The following is a 14,141-nucleotide window of genomic DNA, read 5'->3' as shown; positions in this document are numbered from 1 at the left end:
AAAGAGGGAAAACAGCAATACATGGAGACAGTATGACGCTCGAGGTTATCTGTGGGGAGTCTATGTGCTGGTATAATACAGAAAGGCTGCACAGTAACAGAACTATAAGTGCAAGGCATCCTGACTTTCAGATTTTACTTGAAAAAGTGAATAAACAAATAACAATATCTGATGATTGGGCTATTTCCAGGATCATCAGATATTGTTATTCTTCTTTAAAGCTGTGAGACCTTGGAAAAACCTGCCTGGCTCATTTTTTTTAAATAAAAAAAATTAAACCCTGCAAGAGCCTAAAGGGAGGATAGAATTACTTGGTGTTACTTTAAAATGCATTTCCTGCTATGTCAAAGCAGCAGTGGGTGCATTTTAAAGTGACAGGTCTAAAAAATATTGTTCTTGCTCCCACCTGCCCCTGAACTCTCCCCATTCCAATAGAAGAATGCTACCTTGCTCCCCAATTAGTGAGCTGAAGTATTTAAAATGCAAATGAGGACCTTCTTCTCCCTCTCATACTCATTAGCTCACTCAAGCCCTCCTTAGCAAAAGGATTTTCTAAAGGTTCTATTTAGGCGTGTTAATAATAGTAATTAGGGGTTGAGAAACTATCCTGAAACTTGACCCGCATCTTCACCCAAAACTTGAAATGAGCGCAAAGCTTTTCTGAGGTTTGAAAAAGCTTGTGAACATTTTCCCCTTTTAAAAAATATTGTTTCATCCCTGCACAACAAGCCCTTAACATACATTTGAATGGAAGCCTGGAAAGTGCTGCTGTTTGGGGAACTTCTCAAAGCATTCGTTTTTCTTTTCATTTGGGGCATCTGGTAAATCTGGACAAGTTTTTTAAATCTAACAAAAATAGGGGACCTCATCCCCTCACTTCCACTGATTTTACACCCACATGAGGAAAGGCTGTCAGTATCTTTTTTCCATTTCCAATAGGAGGATGACTCTAAGACAAAGAACAGCCACCCAGAGTGAGTTAGGAGAACTCAGTAGCTTCTTCAAATTGCAGCAGCCTTACATGGCTGACTACAGGCTTCTCTACGGTCAAGAACCCCTGATAAAGAAACTGCTCCTGCCACTTCTCTTCCTTTCCAGATGTATCCTATCCATTTTACCAAGCTACACCTCACCCCCCAGCATTCACAAGAAGTAAACTGGCTTTTTCACAGCCCTTTGGCACTACAGACCTAACATAAAGAAGCCAGAATCTGGCACGTTGATGTTAGCAAAGTTGCTCCTCCTTCAGACAAAATGAGTAGTCAAATCCCATAGCATAGGGAGTGTCCAGACAAGCATGCACATGCAGTATGCAGTGCCACAGACCCTTCTGCGGCACCACTAACCACACACGCTGCACATGCAAGCATTCAGCATGCTGCTAATTTGCAGTGTGATGAGTTTTTTTGACACCGGGAAATCGCAGCGTCAAAAAATCCTACACCTAAAAAAAACAGCGTGGCACACATGGTGGCAATGTGTGCCGCCCAAAACTGGAGCCTGGCTGGCCAAAGCCACACTCTGGTTGCCAACCAGGCTTCACATGCCAGATCACTGTTGCTGGAACACTGGGAAGCCCCCAGGACTCTAGGTAACACTGCTGAGGCCAGCCCAGGTGCTGGCCCCAGCCTCCTCTACCCAACCCAGGGCAACTTTTTGCACACCAGAGCACCCATGCATGAGTGTTTCCTCAGGGACAGGTAGCAGTGACACAACTATGTGCTGCTACTGTTTGTCCTGGAAGAAATGCACATGTGGAAACACCCATAAACTCTAAGAATGGGTTCTTGTCTTGCATCTATCAGTGCCATCCCATTTGGATGTATTTGACACCAGGTAGAGAAATATTTGCAAAAAGTGAGGAAGAGTTCACTCAGAACTGTGCTGTGTATTGGGCTTTCAGCATTCAAAGCAGCTCACAACTTCATGTCTGAGAAATCTAGGGTTGGATTCACCCCAGAGTAAGTAAGGTCTGAATCTACACTCTGATCTTCCTCCTGGTATTTTATAGATATAAGGCAAGCGCTGGGTTTCATTATGAGCTTGCTGTGCCTAAATAGATTGTCTTATAAATCTTATTTTATGGGTGATCCTAAAGGCTTCTAACAGATTATTATAAATTCTAAATTCTAGTAGAACATTTAGAAACAAAAGGATTCTACATCTTTTGAATGACTTGCATAATTATTGATACATTTTCTCTTGTTGTTTGGATGAAACAAGAAATATTTGGAACCTCCTGCTGAAATCAAGCAGGAACCACAACATCAAGATTCAGAACATCTTCCATTTCTGTATATCTGGTTCCGTATCAGAAGCAGAACCAGTCAAATATCAGAATCTTATTCCTTCAAAAAATTCTGACATCTTTACATGTTTGCCCTTAAGTGAGGCAAATGTCAAAACATCACATTTTTGGCAGATTCAAAAGTTATGGGGAAAAAAAGTTGATTCAGAAATGTCAAAATGCACCATTTTGGAAATACCAGACCTTTTTGTTTTGGAAATGTTGAAACTGCTTGTTTTAGATGCATTAATATGTTTTATTCCCTCATTTTCCTTCAGGAGGAAACATTTCAACATTTTCCTTCAGCTAAGAACCCAGCTGAGCTGCCCTGGTGTCCAGTGGGAACTGTACTTTGCATTTTATCACACTCCTTTTCTTTTTCTTGCATTGGGTTCCCTTGTCCATTTACATCTACCATGATGTAGGGCAATCTCAGGAATGACCATGATACACAACTCTGTTTCAGGGGTGACTGGTGCCTCCTATGTCAGGGGGGGCACAATTTATGGGCAGGCCTGGGGATGGGCCAAAAGCCCCATATCCACCCCTACACTTCTGTGCCACGGCTTAGTGCCCCCCCCCACCTCCCACCAGCTCAACACGCTGCTGACCCGCACAGAAAAATACTGCCCTGTCCTGAGTAGTGCCAAGTCACAGGCCAATCTCACAGGGGGCACATGCCCCACCATGTCCCTCCCACCAGTTGGCTGTGCTGTGGTTCAACAAGAAGAGAGATGAGACCATTCCTTACAGTAGCATAACTAAAGGAGGGTGTTAGGGGCAATCACCTTGGCCACCAACTTGGGAGAGAGGAACTGAAAAAAGTGGCTGCTGCCAGCAGCCACATGTTGACTTTAGCAATTTCAGGCCAACTGTAAGACTTCTTATGCTTTGTCCTAAGCACCCAGCTGCATCTCTACACTGCTGATCCCCTGTACTCACATGTAGCTTCTCATGGCATGTGAAGCATGTGGTTCTCAGCAGTCAATCCTCAACTTTGAAACTCTCTCCCCTTGAGGCCCGCTGAAGCCCACACATGATCATCTTCTGGAAACACTGGGAAGACTTTTAGCAGGCAGAGTTAAGTTCTGGGGTATTTGGGGGGGGGGTCATTTTATTACTTACTTTATATTAAAATTATCTGGTTTTATGCCTTGTTTTTATTGTAATCTGCCCTGAGCTTGTTTTGAGGGTGGCACCATATAAATCAAGTTAAGTCAATCCATCAATTAATCAATCTATGTACTGTTTTTAAAAGGTCTCATCTACAGTCCTGACTGTGAAAACAGAATTTCATGTGGCCCATTATTCAGCTGCTAGAAGTTTATGGGTTGCATATTGTTCTGGAGAGGGTGTCATCCTGGGAAGAGAAACAAAGCTGGAATCTCAGCTGTCTCAAAGCCTTTTTGTTTCACTGAAGTTGCTGATGTTTCCTTTGATAATACTTTCCATTTAAGACGGACTGTTTTTCTAGATATCATCACACTGATCATCATTTGGAACAAGTAAAAGAGAAATAATGCACACTCTTTCCAGGATTGAGACAGGAACTACAGTAACCTATACACATTTGTATTGTTATCTGTTGTTTCAGTAGTATCAATTTTTTGTTTGCACACATTTTTTGTAAAAGCAAACTCCTCAGGAATGTACAGCCTTATAGAAAACATGCACATGATGGAGGAAAGAGAGATTTTTTTCAGCTCTATCCCTTGCAGTTTGTTTAATGCTATTCCTGTAGCAATATTCAGTAAAGTCAGTACATAAATTTCCTCTGGCAACATTTTTGATGGAAAGCAGCTTTTTTCATTAAAAGGGAATTTTCATGGAAAAAAAATCATTTTCATCATTCTTTTTACTTTTTTAATGGAAACCCCTACAACTTTTTTTAAAAGCAGTACAAAATTCTCATACAAAAAAAAGAATTGCTGAAGAAATAATTTCCCTAGCAGCAATAAACTCCAGCAATGGCAAATTAGCATGTAGTTCATAAAGTACTGACCATTTATTTTTATTCAGATACATTTTATCTATTAAATGCATACTTCAGCATCAAGCATTAATACTTTAAATCCATGTATTAGTAAGGCACAGTAAAACTGATACTTTCCTCCAAACTAGTGATTTAATAACATGTGTATATATACCTCATTAAGTTGTTCCCTCTGTGTCCCAACAACACATTTGAAATCTGTTAAATATTACATTGTGGAAGATATGAGTTTTAAAAGATGAGTAATCCTGTAACTAGCTGAGTTTAGTTTAGGTTTTATATTTTGTTCCAACCTTAAATGAATTATTTCCTGCTTCAAAATATTACTTTCACTAAAACCAATAGCAATATTGGATCTTGTTAGGCCACACATCAGCACAAGTCATGAAAATATTCTTTCGAAACAGAAAATCTCAATAAGAATTATTCATGGCAGAGTATAGCAAATTCATATGATCCCTGAAATCCTGAAGAGCTGCATTGCAAAAGGTAGGCAGGAAACTTGGCTAACGCAATTTATGTGCAAAATTCAGGAAAAGTTGAGTGGTAAATTCTGACTGTGGTCTCATTCTCACCATTGCAAATTAGAAGAGTGATTCTCCTCCCACTTACACATCAGGAGTAGCACCATTACATTCAGCAGAGAAGAAATAGGCTGAAGAACATCAGTTAGTTGAGGTCAATGAAATTCCACTTGTGTAAAACCAGTGTAAGTTAGATCAAAATCATAGGGTTTAATTGTGGCTGGACTAAGCCTTGATTATGGGGCTCTGATCCCCTCTAGATTATTCTAGGGAAAAAAATTCCATTCCTTCCCTGCTTCCTTTTTGCCTTGATGGATAGTAACCTACAACTGACCTTAGGTACTTTTTACAATCAATGCTTTTACATTATACACACTTTACAGAATTGTGGAGCACTGTAAGAGTTCATGGAGAACAGGGACCTTTTTACTCAAATGGCTTGATTCTAAGGATGCATAGGAAAATAGGATTGGAAGGGACCTCAGGAGATCATGTAGTCCAATCCCCTGCTCGAGGCCAGATCATCCCTGTCTAAACCATCCCAGTAAAATGCAAGGCTGCTCCTATGTGCTGTAATTACAGTGCATTGGAACAGACTCAATTAATCAAGTAATTACTGTGCTTCAGCATCCTCCAGTGTCTCATGTATCAGTATCCCTGTGCTTAAAAATAGCAGCAGGGGTGCTTTATCTAAAGCTCGTTTGACAAGCTTTAGATAAAACACCCCTGCTGCCATTTTTAAGCGTGAAGACACTGATACATGAGATGCTCTGGGAACTTTAATTAGAGCATCTCTAATTAAAGCCCCCCCACCACCACCACCACTCCCCGAGCACATGTATAAACACCCACTAGTGCTGAATCAAGTGATTTGCAAGTTACGTTTCTGTTAATATATCTCAGGATGGTAATAGTTGGTACTACAACAATACTAGATTGTGTACGGTGGTCTACTATAACCCCCAGGTCCTTTCCTGCATACTGCTGCCCAGTGAGCCACTTCCTAATTTGTATTTGTGCATTTGATTGTTCCACCCTAAGTGCAGGGCTTTGTATTTGGGACTATAGGAACATAGATCTGGAAGGGGCATCTGGGACCATTTAGTCCATTCCTTGGATTTTCAGGCAATTGTTAACTCAAGAAATCCCCCAAATGGCCACTTCAAACCCTCAGGTGTAACTACAAGGCACAATACCAAAAACAACAATACAACCTTATAGCATGCCATAGGTAAAAACAGGAAAGATAAGGGCACTGCCTGTGCAGTGACCAGGAAGTAAATGGTTAATGTATGCTCAGAAGAACCCAGGGAAAGGACTATGCTGTATATTACAGAGGAAGGAAAAATAATTCAGAGTCCTGGCCAATCAAGCCTAGGGAAAAAAATTCTTTCTGACCCCAAATTTGGAGATCAGTATTACCCTATAAGGGAGTATAAGATCCTCTGGCCAGAAATCTCTAAGTTTTCTAAGTACCAAAAGTGTTTCTTAGTCAAAAACCTCATCCTTAGTTGTGTCCAACATCTTTATTGAATTTCATTGAATTTATTTCAGACTATGTTTCCAATTTATCGAGGTCATTTTGAATCCTCATCCTCCAAAGTATCTGCAACTCCACCCAGCCTGGTGTTATCTGCATGTTTACTTAAGTGTGTGCTCAGTTGCAGTCTCTGACTCATATTCATAAAGATACTGAACAGTACTGGACTCAGGACACACCCTTCCCCTAACTCATCTCTCCCTCAGTGGCCTAAATCCACTGACTTCACAGTGGATTACCAGATTTTATTGCAAGTGTCACTACAAGCAAAAACCAAATTTCTAACCCTGTAGTTGTAAAGAAAAAAACCCTTAAAATACAAACACTAAAATGCTTGAGTCCAGAAGGCAGGTAATAAAAAATAAAATGTAAATACATTTTAGTGAGGTCACAATTTGGGGCAGAAACTGTCTTTTGGTTTGGTATTTGTTCAGAAACTAAAATAATGAGGGCATGATCCATGGCTAGGGCTCCCTGGCACCACAAAAATAAGAACTGTAAGCAATAGTTACAGTTTGCACAGGCTTGAATCATGAGTTTTAAATATTTTGGCTGGCAATCTGTGTGTCTGTATGGAGCAATCCTTCCGTAAAGGAGAGCAGCAGCAGGCTTATTCTGATAATATATTAGAAATCCTGATATTTGTCTGACCTCTCAAGTTCTGATTTGCTTTGAGTAGTGCAGTAAGAAAGCAGTGATTTAACTCATAGCACATTTTCACATCGCCTAAAAGGTACTAGTTCATCATCTCCCACTCTCCCTTCCAAAGACCCACTATGTCTGCCCATACTTAATTAACCTCTCTAAGAATCTGAGTAGACCTGTATGCTAGGGTGAGAGGGGAGAGGAAGTACTATCCACACAAACATGAGGCCAGGGCAATTTTGAACCTTTTGAATATGTTAGGGCTAGCAGTATCCTCATTAAATTCTGATTAGCAAGTGGACTTGATCCAGGCTGATTCATTGCTGAATGAGATTTCTTTTTACTGCCAGTTTATCAGAGGTAGGCAATTAAGAGCTCACACACCTCCGGGGTCTTGTAGGTTTTTTGAAGCAGGGATCTCACACCAGTCTAGAAATAAAGACCTATTGTCCTTAGAACAATATTCCTTACTAATCTCACTTCTGGCAATTTACTTTTTCTTTCTGAGCAGATTTAGAAACAAAAAACCTTGAAAGAGCAGGGGGGAGGAATACTATGTGGATATCTAATCCCATCCCCAAAGTGGGAGTTTTCTCATTCCATTCAGCTTTTCTTTTAATGAGCACTGGATAAATAAACTTTTACTGCATCACTACTTTGATTCAAGAGACCTGTGAGGATCCAATTATGCATCCAGTGGGAGTGGAGCAGCATTCTGTTTTTCAAAGCAAACACAATGCTGCAACACAAGCCCCTTGTAATTATTGCTTCCCTACAAATTTACAAACCCAGAGGTGAGCTTTGCTTTGGTTGAGTGTTTAAATGCAATTATTACCTTTCTTTCACTTTCAGCTTATAATAAGGCTTCCCAAATGATGTTATTCTTCATAAGACCCATGATCCAAATGGTTTAACACAAAGCCAGTCCTAGAGCCTCTACTTCAGAGACTGGTATCCAGTCAGGTCTCACCAAAGATTTAAGCTTAAGACACCTGCTAAGAGGCCATATCTTAATCCCTACCCAAGAAACGGGGGGATAGGGCCAGAAAGACGATGACAAAAAACAAGTGGTAGATAGAGAAATTTTAAAGGAGAAAAACTGGAAATGTTAATGGAATAGCTTAATACAGTCAGGCTCAGAAAAAAGATTCCCTGTTGCTGTTATTTTTGTCTTTGTTAATGCTGACACTGCTTGTTGCTACTCAGCTCCCAGACCCTGACCCAAAGAGCTTACAAACTAAATTCACAGTCTACCACATGGGCATTTATACATGTGCTTCAGGAGTGGGGGGTGCTTTAATTAATCTGTGCCGTTAGGGATAGATTCAGGAATATCACAGTCTTCTGCCTCAGATATTTGCTCTCTCCTGCCACTTCTTTATGGAATACAATGTTTTTGATGGGAGCTGGAGTTAGTGAACTGACGATAATTCCGAAATCGTCCTGTAGGTTTTCTTATAGGGCTCTTATAGGGCCACCCCTTCACACCCCACCCTTACCACATCAGATACGTTGGTATATGTTCTTGGCTTCTAAGCCCACGTCACCACCTTCTTTCCCATCTGGGTTATTTTATGTTAGTGTAGGAGTTATTGCATAAAAGATGGTTGCTATGCTAACAAAGTTTCATGTGCCAAGGTCTGGGGTCAGTTCCCCACGAACAGTTCAGTCACTGATGAATGAGCCAATACAATAATTTGCAATCAACATCAGTGATGAACTCAGTTCTAGGTTAAAGGATTCCACTGGAACTCTCTTTTAGAATTACAAAAACCATGGCAGGGGTCGGACTTGATGATCTGCTCAGGTCCCTTCCTACCCTACCAACTATGAAACTATGAAAAACAGTCCCCAGCTCTCTGCAGCTTCTAAAGCCCCTCTTAAGGCCATTCAAGCCTGCTCTGGGCCAGAAAAAAAATCCCACGTCCATGAGAGTGGTAAATCCCTAAGGCAAACATAAATAAAAATAACTGCTGCCAATCTTGCCATCTCCAGACTCACCCACACCCATGCCTGGCTCCTCTCAGACCTGGCCAGGTCTGCTCAGGTCCCAGGTGATCCAGCCCAACTTCCCCAGGCTGCCAGAGAAGCCTTCAGGTCTGACATTGGATGGCTCTTCGCTGCTGAATGGTGGCCCTCCAACCACCTTTGATTTGTGGGCTCTTCCTCTCTTGCCCGCTGGAGAACTCACACGTCTAGCTTCTGCAGAACCCGGAAATGTTTTCTGTGCTCTGCCTGCCAGTGTCCTCCCCTCGCTGCTCTTCTCCAGGGCCTGAAGTATCCGGTCTGGAGCTCCTCCCTCCAATCCAAACAGATGGCCGGTTTTGAAACTGCCACTGCTCTGGTGTAGCATGGCTTGTCATCCCCTGGACTACCATGGTAAGTTGTGGCTTCTTCACCACTTTTAGTGCTGACTCCTTGGCTCTGGTACACTCTTTGGGGTTGGGGGTGCTGTTTGTAAGCGAAGACAGGCTTGTTCCCCATGACTGCCAACTATTCCTTGGGCCATTAATGACTCAAAACAGTCATTAATGATATGTCTCAGGTGTTCAAGCCAGGAGGTTTAGGTGACAATCAGAGGGACTCTGTTGTCCTTGTCATGGGATTTGTATTGTAGTAGGTCAGAGCAAGGTCTGAGCCTGGCTTTGTTGATGTGAGTGGCTACAGTCTTGGGACTATATTGGAATTGTAGATTACAGTTGTAGGTTACAATTGCAGATCCTCAAGATGCATATTCCAGTAGGTGGGTTCAGAGCAGATATGGTTGTAATGTAGAGTTTGGCCGTAGATGATGGATCTAAAGGTATGACTAGCTGGGGACATGAAGGTAGCTATGGTGATTAGTTTGTTTCTGATGCAATGTGGTGGTAATGTGGCCTTTGCAAACCACTGTAGTGTTTAAGAAATGAATTTGCTGGGTGGATTCCAGAGTTAGTTTGATCAAGGAGGTGGAAGTTGTTTAAGCCCTGGTGACATTTCATTAATAGCAGCTCATTCAAGATAATTTCTAGTCATTCCAGAGACAAGCCTACTAGGATGTGTGGTCTCCATGGCCACTATGCAGCAATGCATCTTGGAAGGGCTAGGTGTGTAAAGGGCTGTATCACTCTTCTTTCATCCCAAATTTTGACTTGCACCACCTCAGATGAGATGTGTGTTTACAGCCTCAGGGACATGATGAGCTGGTGAGATGTATGGCTGTAGCAGTCTGCATCCTAGTGATTCCCCACTGTTGTGAGCCCTATAGGGAAAATTGCAGCAGAAGAACATAATAAGTAGACAGCCTTATTAAGCATCAGGTGCTGAACTGTCTCCTTGAATGGAGGGGGAGACAAAGCTCAGGAAAGTGGATACATTGATTCCAAGACATTGTTTTGCTTTGTGGCTTCCTCCTCCCATCAGTTAGTACCTTTCCTTTCATTTAGTCTTTCATTCCTTTTTTCTTATTTTTCTCCTGTTCCCTGCACATTTTCTTGTGCCAGGAGTGTGCCCCTCCTTGGAGGAAAAAGAGGAGGTGTGCTCAGGGTGTAGTGTGCTATCTTCAGCCAGCAAAGGGATTCTTGGGGATCTAGATGCTGCTCTGTCATGCCCTGAAATCAGGATCTGGGGTGACAAGCTATTATAACCAGCTCACAAAAGCATTCTCACCAACCTCATCACAAGTGAGCTCAGAGCAGAGAATCTGCCCAGTACCTCCTCAAAGTTAATATGATTGCTGATTCTGGCCTTTCCACTGTAGACAGAGACTTCCTTACCTCTGCATATAGCCAATCCCGGTAGAAATTTCCTTTAGTTCTTTTACCTGCCTCTTTGAAGCCGAGTCAGTCGTCAGGATTAATAGCTGATCATCCCATGATCTAATGCCTCAAAGATAGGTTCCCTACTGTGAAGGCAACAGCATAACTCTCACACCTGATTCTCTACTTACTTATTCATTAGATCTTCCACCGTTCCCAATAAAGGCTCAGCACAATTTACAAGTGAGATATTTAAATAAAAACTGAAACAAAACTTCTTAAATAAGATCCCGGCCTAGCCTTGCTTGCTAAATGCCTGCCCAAATAGTAAGGGCTTATACCACTTCTGGAAAATCTTCAGCCTTGGACTGTGGTGGGCCTCAAGAAGGACAGAGTTCCAAAGCTAAGGAGCAAATACTGAGAATGACGTACCATATGGCTTCACCTAGTCAAAACACCGGTGTGGACTAGAAGTTATGCTGATGTAAAATCAATGTGAGAAAAAATGAGACAGCCATTGTTCTCTCATACACTCTCTCTTCCTCATTCATAGGACAGACACTTAGCGGGGTAACAGGACCACCTCTTCTGAAGCACATTCCCCTTGTTTACAATGCCATGTGACAAATTCCCTCTTGAGTTACATGTCTGAGAACAAGATCTATATGCATTATATACCTATAACCAGTAGAGGAGCACTCATCTCCTGTGCTGATTCTTGACCTGCCTTATACAAGAGTTAAATCCCTCTGTACATAAGACTCAAGGTGCTCTTGAGAGTTCGCAAGGGATCACAAAAATTTACTACAGGAATTTATGAATCTTGGCAAATTCAGTGTGTGGGGCAGCTTTAATGTAAGACTTCCATAGGCTAAAGAGCAACTGTTCTAACATGCCGTATAGAGTTCTCTGTGCTCAGCTCAGAAGGATCTACTGCATTTCTAAGGCTATCGTTGATATAAAACCACACTGCCCTATTATGAGTTCTTCTTTAGAATGCCACCCTCACTGTAACCTGGAAAGCCTTTCGTTCAGAAGAACAGCCTAAGGGAAAGGGGAGAATTGCATGTATTTGGCATGCACTACTTTCCAGACTGGCAATAAAGACCACCCACCCAATCCTAATATGCAGCTCATTGACCATACAAGTCTCCTTTGTGAATCAGAAGTAAATTTCACAGCCTCTTTGCCATGTAAAAGAGCCAGCAACTGCCTTGAACGGCATGAAGCATTTCTTCAAGAATAAGATCTTCCAAGCCTTGCCAAGTTCAGAATTTAATTGACTCAGAGGTGACAAACTAAGAAATGGTAAGCTGAGAGCTATTCCCCATATCTTCATCTCCTAAAAATTGTTCACAAACATCAGACATGGCAAAGAAGGGTGTGTGGCTAGGGGTGAGAGTAACTTATTGACTGTACTCAGCTTCTGGCGCTCAGAACAATTTGTTACATTACTTTGGACAAGCTAATTAAACACTCTGCTCTAAGTGGTTCGGTTGCATCATAAAATAGGTACATCTAAAAGTGGAAAATAACAGCAGAATTCTCTTCTTGTTTCTGTCCAGTTGGAGAAAAGAGTGTTAGACCTATGCCTGTTGTACTGACCTAAAACATTAGCATGTGTTCTTTGCCAATAGATCCAGTGCCTACTCACCTACTACGTTTCCAGCTAGATTCGCCCAGCACCTCTGCATGTGTACACACACACACACACACACACACACACACACACACACACACACACGTTTTGAGTTATTTTAACACAAAGCCTTCCAACTGGCAAGCCATGGGCTGCATGTGGTCCCCAAAGAGTTAACCTGTGACCCCTGGGCTGCCAGTCCAAACACTGCTGCCCACATCGCTTTACTACTGCAGCTGCTGCAGTCTCCAGGCTTCTCCCCCAGTCCTCCAGCTTCTGCTTCCTGCCCCTACCCCTGCCTCTGTGAATGGAGTAGGGTAGCCCATTGAGCTGAGAAAGACTATGGTCCAAGGGGTTATGGGACCTGGGGATCCCATATGGTATAGGTATGATGCAGCGGGAAGGGACCTAGGCAGCATTGGGTTGCTGGCAAAGTGCAGTGGTGGAGTGTCCACTGTATAGTGTGGCAAGGAGGGCCCACACAGCTCTGTGTGGCTTGCAGCTGGGCATCATGCGGGCCAAGCAGCACATGGCCAAGGAGTGTGCAGTGCCTGGCCAATCAGAAGTTGGACAGACCTGTTTTAACACAGAAGCAAACAAACCAGTAAAATGTTTCAGCTGGTCACAGCAGAGTTAAATGGAAAATCAGTTAATATTAACCTAAACATACTTATTTCTTCCAGGGCCCATGGCCTAGGGAATCTTAGGTCCTTACCCATGTGAATTCTAGATCACCACACCCACAAGCAGAGTCTGAACAACCAGGGTCTTCATCCTGGGTGGCAGTGATGGCAGGAGCCAAGCCAGCAGCATCAGTGACTGAGCATTAATTGGTGTCAGTGGCTGCCATACTTGTGCCCCTCTAAGTGGGTGCCTGGGTCTGGTGACCCAGTTACCAAGCCATATTAAGCTCCCAGCCATAGGAAAAGGATTAGCTCCTTCACAAGGAGTCTTGTAGTAGCACTTGTGAGTAACACTTGAAACAAAATCCTGGACTCATCAAAGATGCTGCTATAATGCAGAAAATCATTGCATGCGATAAATTCAGATTTATCAGAGAAAATTTAGGGAAATAAACCTCCATTCAGGCAGCTATCAGAAGAGTTATGGTTTACCTTCTGAGTCATAGCTTAACAAATGATTTACCTAGGTGGGGGCAAATATCCATAGGGGTTAGTATGGAAAATACTGTATTTACTCAAATATAAAGTTCCCCCTCCTCATATCAACATGGGGAAAAGGTCCCTCGTCTTACATTCACCTACAAAAAAACTTCATTACATACATTGCTTATCACTAAACTGCTTCCAAAAGCAGCATGTACTCAGCAATGAAGCTATGAAGCTGATTAAGTGCAGCCCAGACTGAGAATGACTATAAAACATATAATCCATATGGGAAAAACATACTGGTGAGTACTATCACAGGGTTAGATGAGTGCAACCTATCTAAATAAAATATATGCTAGTGCTCATTGTGCTCAATCCCCCTCAGCACTGACTCTTTTTTGTCATGGTGAGTCACTACATTGAATACATTTTAATTTCCTCTTCACTCCCAGAGCTGAGTTGCACCTTTCTTTCCCATTCCCAAGGATTCCTGTTTCTTCACCAGCCTTAAATGCCTGGCAAACATCACCAAACAGAGCCCCAAACAACTTCCCCAGAATCTGTCACCCCTTCTCTCAGTCTGTTGCATATGATTAGTGTAGCCCCATCCTCCATGAGGTGGAGCCAGACCAAGTTGCCCTGTGCTCCATCTACATATAATTTTTTG

At 42.3% G+C, this 14,141-nt stretch overlaps 1 long non-coding RNA gene across 4 annotated transcripts in view; it reads right to left on the bottom strand.

Annotated features, from left to right (window-relative positions):
- The window catches only part of LOC106740164 (uncharacterized), a 186,683-nt gene extending 176,473 nt beyond the window's left edge, over positions 1-10,210 (bottom strand). For 2 of the 4 annotated variants that reach the window (XR_009460996.1, XR_002087271.2), the window contains exon 1: positions 8,991-10,200. This is a non-coding gene — a long non-coding RNA (uncharacterized LOC106740164). Of the gene's footprint in view, positions 1-8,990 lie in introns of all 4 variants that reach the window. The other 2 variants (XR_002087270.2, XR_002087269.2) reach the window with 2 other exon arrangements.
- Positions 10,211-14,141: the final 3,931 nt, after the last annotated feature.

The sequence above is a fragment of the Alligator mississippiensis genome, chromosome 3, assembly GCF_030867095.1.
Source record: "Alligator mississippiensis isolate rAllMis1 chromosome 3, rAllMis1, whole genome shotgun sequence".
Classification (NCBI taxonomy): domain Eukaryota; kingdom Metazoa; phylum Chordata; order Crocodylia; family Alligatoridae; genus Alligator; species Alligator mississippiensis.
Note: the sequence above shows the minus strand (reverse complement) of the source record. Positions and strands in the feature narration are given on the sequence as shown.